Here is an 8,449-nt window from a genome sequence, read left to right as displayed (position 1 = left end):
TATTGCAACTTTGAAAGGCTGTTTTAAACACACACAAACACACATATATAACTATAAATTAAAAGAATCCCCTAAAGATTATCATGTTGACACCTATTTAATATTTAAAAGGATTATTTTACCCTTAATCAATAATAATTTATATTATTATGCTATTAAACTAATCCCATTTTTTTGTGATCTAAAAATAAAAAAAAACAAATCCAAAATAATCCTTAAAAAATAACAAACTTCATAGCCTCAAAAGAAAAAAAAATGTAAATCTAAATGCAAATTTTAAAAAACTGAAAATAAAAATATTTTTTAAAAAATTCAGACACATTCAAAAAATCATCAAAAAAATTTCTCAGCTTCCATAGCTTCAAAACACAACACCCAAATTTTCAAATTAAAAAAAAAAAAGAACATAGCCACAAAAATCAACAATAAAAAAAAAAAGAAAATGAGACTTTTAGGCTTGGAAGGATTTAAAAAAAAAAAACAAAACAAAAAAAAGGGAAAGTCAGTCGCAACGAAAATAATAATGAAAAACACCACAAGGCACCATATTATGAAAGCAAATATGAACTTTAAAAAAATTAAAAATTTTCAAAGATTTTGGCTTAAATCTACATTTTTTGTAAAGATTTTGAAAAATTTAAACTGATTAAAATAATAAAAAACTTGATAGATAAAGGGAAAATATAAGAGAAAAAGATAAATAGCAACGCTGACAATATCCCCAAATCAAAATCTAGATAGACAGGAAATATAAAGAGAAAGATAAAAGCTAAAAAGAGAAGAAACAGAACAAAATGAATCAAAGAACTCTAACTTTAGGAATTTAAATACAAACGAAAATATCAATAGCAACGGATAAAAAAAGAAAAGTAAAGAAAATGTGGGCTGGTTTAAGTAAACCTAACTTGAATTAGCTTTGAACCTAACAAATTTGGGGTAAGTAGTAATAACTTAAACATTTGTTAGCCCATTCTTTTTTTTATTTAATTTTAATTTGTGCATAAGTTAAATTTATCAAATTTTTTAAAACTGAAATAAAAATAAAATTATTTGAAAAAAATTAAATAATAAAATAATTATTTTTGGTTGAGTATAATAAAATAATTATTTCAATAATAAAAACAATAATTTTTGTATAATTAAATAAATATAATAATAAATTTTATTAAATAAATTTTGATTTTAAAATAATAAAAAATAAATTAAAAATACACATATATTATCAATTAATTATATTTAAAACATTCAAATTTAAATTATCTAATGAACTAATTATATATACTTTTTATTAAGATAAAAATTTAAGTAATTTATATTTTAAAATAAAAAATAACTCTAAACAAAGCCCGAGGCAAACCCTAGTGTATGTGTGTGTCTATATATATATATATATATATATATATATATACATATATATATTAGTAAAGAAGTGTTTGGCCTAATTTATTCAAGGGTTTTTTACTGCAAAAATATAAATAAAATATTTGACTTTCAAAATTTTAAAGTTATTAATTGAAGCCTATTTGGCTTTTTTAAACAATGTTATAAATTAAAACTTTTTCAAAAGTGTTATTGTATAATAACAAATATTTTTCCAATTTTTTTACATTCTCATTTGTAAATAACTCATAAAATGATAAGAATGCATTATTTCACATACATATTTTTTTCCTCGATCCAATTTTTTTTGTTGATTTCATTTATTTTTTAATTTCTAATTAATAAAATATATCTTTGTTTTATTTATTTTTTTGCCTTATAAAGTTAAACCTTTTAATATTTATTTAATAAAAATATTATTAAATAGGTTTTTTTGTTTTAGAGATTTTTGCATTATGTTTAACAAATAGTATTTTAACACCTCTTAAAAAAAAAAGACTTCAATAGACCAAACAAACTTTAAATATCTTTTTGAAAAATAAGTGATCTTGTAAAGCAAGGACCAAAATTTTGGTATTAAGTGCGACAAAATTCTCAATGTGGCCCTGGAAAATTTGTTTTTCTTTTTCCAATTTTCATAATTTTTTTATGTTTAAAATTATTCACAAATTAACATTAATATTAATTTTTCAAATAGTATAATAAAATTATTAAATTAAATACATTAAAAAGAGAAAAAGAAATAAAATGGACTCAACTATCATATTGACAAATTAGCTGTGTGAACACATAATACTAGTAATTAAACCTATTCATAAATCGAGTTAGATCAGATTTAGGCTTAATCTAGATAAAGCATTAACAAGTTTCGAACTTGCCTAAACTCAATCCGGCCCAAAATATGACCTCATTTTGTTGCTTAGGCCCAACTCATTTTTAAAAGATGTCTAGGACCCCCTATATTTTTTAAATAAAAATAAAAATAATTTTTGTAATAAATATGAACTATGATAAAATAAATAATCAACAAAATAAAGCCTAAAAAAAATACTTTGTTAACTTAATTTGGTGTTTGAATGTAATTAGTATGTATAGGCATGGGATATTAATGTATACTTGTATATTATTTAATTATTTTTTATTTACTATAACTATAAAAAATATATAATAATTATTCAAGTTGAGTAGGGCTTGGGCTTTAAACTTTATGTCCAAGGCATAGCACATATTTTAAACTAACATAAAATTTAAGTCCTAGCTCATTTAACGAGTCTAAAATTCATGTCAAAACCTTCTCAAATTTCGAGTAGGCTTTTAGGCTCAAGCAAGTAGCTTGACCAACATAATTTAAAAGTTTAACTCATTTAATTCATTCAGCTACCTTTAAAAGGTGACATTCGATAAGTTTAAAATTTAAATATCAATACTTGTATTCTATTTTCCAATCTTTAGGCTGCAAATTTTTGTATATATAAAACATCATCTTTTAAAGAAAAAAATTAAAAGTACTATCATTTTTTATAATAAAGATTTTAATTTGCCTTTAAGAAAAAATTGTTAGAAATTAAAAGCTTCTACACCCAACCTCAACTACTTATCTAATGTATGACAACAGAATGATTTGCTTTGAAAGCGAGAAGATTGATTGATCTTTACGTTTGGTAGCTTTTTTTTCTTTTTTTGGTAAGACATTTGGTAGCTTTAATTCTTCACCTAAAATTTCCTAGTCTGCTTTGACGCATATGAAACCAAGACCATTTGATTGATCCTTGCGTTTAGAAAACGATCATTATAGCTTTCGTGACTTAAAATTTTTTAGTTTGCTTTGATCTTTGTGGAAAGCAAGATGATTTGGATTGATCCAAGGCCTAGCACTTAGAACACGGCTGCTTTTGATGAATTAAAAAGACAAAAGTTTCATCGTTATGCACATTTCGACTCTTCTTTTGTCTCTCTCATGGTGACAGAATTGCTTGCACAGTTTTGGATTACACCAATCACGGTTTGATATATGGTATTATCATAAACTAATGCTCCATTTGTCCCAAAATCTATCTATCCTTATTTGAATTTGTGTATATATTAAGAAAAAAAATTGTGGTAAAAATAAGTAAGCCTAAACAATGTTCATACAGCCAAAAAAAAAAAAGATTTTATTTTATTCTAAAAATATAAAATTATTTTTTTTAAATATTTAATATTATCTATAATCAGTTATCCTAATATAATTTATATCTCTTAGAATATATATATAGACACACACACACAAAAGAATGACTGACTGCAAATCTGTGGCAAAAGTGATAGAGCCATAGTATTTTGCATCTCTGTGGTGTAAAACGTGGAGTCAAGGAATATTAGTTAGGTCTCGAAAAGTATATAAGTCCAACGAATACAAAGAAAAAGAGAAAAAGATATATTAGTTTTAGCTATGCTTTGTAAAAGGAGATTAAAGGCAAATTAGAGGGCCCAAAATCAAAAGCCTGATTCATTTTATTTATTGTGAAGACCAAGACCATCCCAGCACGACTTTCCTGTCGGAGTTGAATCCTGCAATTTCATCAATTCCCACAGCCATGAACATGATGCAACTGCGTTAAAAAAGAGAAAAAGATATATTAGTTGTAGCTATGCTTTGTAAAAGGAGATTAAAGGCAAATTAGAGGGCCCAAAATCAAAAGCTTGATTCATTTTATTTATTGTGAAGACCAAGACCATCCCAGCACGACTTTCCTCTTGGAGTTGAATCCTGCAATTTCATCAATTCCCACAGCCATGAACATGATGCAACTGCGTTAATTTTTCTTAACTTCATTTCCTCGCAAATTATTTTATTAATATTTTCGTAATTTCATTTCTAAAAATAAAAATTTTGACTCTCCTCATATACCAATTTCACTTAGAGAAATTTCAGAAAAATTGGCACTCCAACTCCCCTTGAAATTCCCTTTTACAAAAGGTTTCATATATTAAATTAAATTAACTTTTAATTAGAAATTTCAAATAATTATATTTATTTATCAAAGTGAAATTTTGTATAAAATTCAACAAATGATAAATTACGTTTGTCCAACTATGGAAATTATATTTTTACCTTGTTGACAAGTTAAATTTATTTACCAAATGTTAAGCATCGCATGGGAAATGTTTTTGCATTATATATATACTAATATTTGAAGCACCCATTATCTAGGTGAAGTAATAAACAAGAATTATACCTTTAGATAAATGCTAAAAGAGAAAGAATATATATAGAGTTATTTGAAAATGTAAAATAAAGAAAAATAGGAATGTAACTAGTGTATAGTTTTTTAATAGAGAAAAAACAGAGAGAAATGTAAGTTTAAAAAGGACTGGACTTGAATCAGCTTTCAAAGAATGTAAAGACTAAAATATCCTTATTAATTTATATTTCATTATTACATCATGGAGTTTATTTTTTTAATTCTTCGATTGAGTTGGTGTTACTTGAATCGTATTTAGTAGGAGTTTTATAAATATTAATCTTATATACATGCACTATGTGAATGGAATAATAAATACTTTTATAATTTAAAAATAGGTTATAATATATATATATATATATATATGATTTTCAAAAAGCATGAATGAGAAAAAAAAATTATTGAAACAGTTATTGAGAAAAGAAAAGTGAAAATAACTCATTGAAATTGTTTTTAAGAAAAGAGAAAAAATAAGTATTTATTTATTTATTTATTTTAACTACCCTGATTAAGTTCACATCACTTGACTTATAGTATCAAACTCAGCTAAAGATTTATAAATGTACTAAAATTTGACACATCCACTATGTGGATAAAAAAATTATTAATTAAAAATAATTTTTTTTAAAGGAAGTAACTTTTTTGGTGGGTAGCTTTTTTGAAATGATAGTAAAAAAGTTTGTTTTAGTTTAAAAAAAAATACATAAATATTCCTAAATATATATTATTATTGTAATTTAACTTTAGATTTAAAGTAAATTTACCAACTTGGTGTTTGATTCTTGACCAAAAAAAAAAGGTTTAGTATTTGATTAAATCATGACACCAACTCAATCAATCCCTTTAATATTAGTATGTATATATATCCATAATTTTGATTAAAAAAATAAATTTAAGATTTTATTTAGCATAAAAAAATAAAGATTTTATTGTCCGGCTACATTACTATTGCCTTTGGAAAAAATTTTTACAAAATCATATTCTATTATCATCTATCACAAATTGAAAATTAATAGTTATAAAAGGTGTGACAGTTACACATTTTCATAAGGGACATAGAGAAATTTTGTCCAATTTTGTGGGTACTCTTGACATTTTGTAAGTAAAATTGAGAGTTGTATTTTTGGCTCATTTTAAAACATTGGATAAATTTTTTAGTTGAATTTATATTTGAGCTCTTATTATGTTTTTTTTTTAATTTATAAATATAAAATCATGCTTTATATTTTTATTTATTTGATGTGCTAATTTTGAATTTTTATAATTTAATTTATCTCTACGTTATAGTTATTTAAGTAATTCATTTGTTGACCTTTTAGGGTACTTTGATATTAATTAAATATTAATTTGAGATTATTAGTATTATAAGTAGATTGTGTTTGTTAATTTAATTATGTTTTAATTATTTATAAAAATAATTAAAATTATCATCATTACTTGACATTTATATATGGAGTGTTTAAGTAATAAAAAAAAGGTAAAAAAAAATTAAAAGTTAATAAGTTTTCAAAGTTGAAATCTTGTATTTTATAAAAGGATCAGGCTACAATTTAGGAAGAAACAAAATGTTGCAAATGTTAGAATTTGAATATCAAAATTATTGGATAACAACTCTTAAAAATGAGCTAAACTCTTAATTCAAACTTAAACTCTTTCCATTAGTTGTAAAGAATTTCAATAGCATTAACCATTGGATTAATCATCTATCTATTAATATAGTTAATTTTACTCATGTACCTATGGGTGTGTCACATGTCACATGCTCATCCTCTCTCTTTTTTTCTGTATAATTTTTAAATATTTAATATTTTTTTAAATTCTAAAAAATATAGTTTTTTAGATTTTTTTTTCTATATGGGATGCATTTACATAAAACCTTTTCTTTTTTTGCTTTTCTATTTTTATATTTCTATAAATATTTTTTTAGATTTTTTTTTGTATGGAACCCACTTGATACCAAGAGTTCCACTTTTTTTTTATTTTTTAATATATTTAATAAATAACTTTTTTAGATTTTAATTTTTTAGACCTACTTGATACCAATGTTATTTCACGTGTCAAGTTATTTATTTATTTTTCAGTTTTCTCTATTTATTTTTAAAAAATTTTTAATATTTAATAAATATTTTTATATACTTTTTAAATTTTTTATATTTTAAATCTCAAAATTAATAATGCCACCTATTTATAATGAGTTAAACTCCTGATTCAAGCTTGAAATCTTTCCATTATTTGTAAAGAATTTCAGCAGCATTAACCATCGGGTTAATCATCTATCTATATAGTTAATTTTACTCATGTATGATCAGCTTTGGGTGCATCACGTGTCACATGTTTTTCCTATCCTTTTTTTTCTTTTTTTGCTTTATCTTCTTTTTTAAATATTTAATAATTTTTAAATGCTAAAAAATATAGTTTTTTAGATTTTATCTTTTATATATGGAATCCATTTATATAAAAACTTTTCTTTTTTTGCTTTTTTAACCTTTTTTGCTTTTCTTTTTTTATATTTTTATAAATATTTAATAAATATTTTTTAGATTTTTTTATGTGGAACATACTTGATACTTAGAGTGCCACATGTTTTTTTTACTTTTTACTTTTTTATTTTTTTAATATATTTAGTAAATAACATTTTTAGATTTTAATTTTTTTAGACCTACTTTATATCAATGATATGTCATATATTAAGTTATTTGATTACTTGTTTTTCACTTTTTCTTTTTTTTTTATTAACTTTTTTAAAATTTTTTATATTTAATAAATATTTTTAAATGTTTTAAAATTTTTTAATATGAGACTCAATTGATGTTATTATTTAAAATATATTTTTCTTTTTTCTTCATCATGTTTTTTAATTTGATAATTTTTAAAGAAAAAGAATATTAATGATCGTATTAACATCATGTTCGGATTTGATTTTTTTTAGTTTTTATTTGTTAAAATTTGTGATATAAATTTTTTAGAATCCTGACAAAATTTCTTTTTTCCTCTTTTTTATTATTCATGTTAATAATTTTCATTTATTACTTTATAGCCAAAAAAGAAAAATTTTTATTTTATTAAAAACTTTTTATAAAGACTCTAATAGGTTGGTAATATTTAAAAAAAATTTTCATCTAGATATTTTATAGGCATCACTACTTGAAATACCTTAAAATCTTATCCTCGGATAAAATATTCCTTTCTTATATTTTTTATTATTTTTTGTTATTACTTTTAAATTTACAAATATAAAAATTTAAGAGACCATTTTCCTTTTTTTTTATTATTGTTATGATTATTATCCTTAGTTATTATTTTTTATTAATTATATTATTTTATAAGGTTAATTTTAATTTTAATAAAATTATCAAAACTTTAAACTATATTTTTTATTATTTATTTTTATTTTCACTTTTACTAAAAAACTAAAATTTATTCTAATAAATTTAAATATTTTAACATGCATAAATACTAATGATAAAATTCAAAATAATACATAAAATATTCAAAAAATAAAAAAAAATTTTACCTAAACTGGATTGATCAATGGTTCAATCAACTTCTATTTGGGCCAATCAATGCTGATCTGGGCCGATTCAATTGAATCGATCTGAGCTAAAGGGGGAACCAGGTCCTAGGTTAGGTTACAGGTCCATCGTGGATCTTGAGGTCCTAAAATGATATCATTTTGGCCCATAGGTCTCCTATATAAAAAGCCTCAATTTTTTTCGCTCATTTTTCCCCTTCCTTCCAAAAGAAAAATTCAAAATCCTCTTAACCTAAAACCTAAAAGGTTAGCCCATTGGTAGAAGCTAGCACCAACCATCGTGTCGACCATCACATGGTGGTCACCGACCGTC

Source organism: Durio zibethinus, chromosome 12, assembly GCF_047325235.1.
Source record: "Durio zibethinus cultivar Kanyao isolate XHJ-2024 chromosome 12, ASM4732523v1, whole genome shotgun sequence".
NCBI lineage: Eukaryota > Viridiplantae > Streptophyta > Magnoliopsida > Malvales > Malvaceae > Durio > Durio zibethinus.
Note: the sequence above shows the minus strand (reverse complement) of the source record.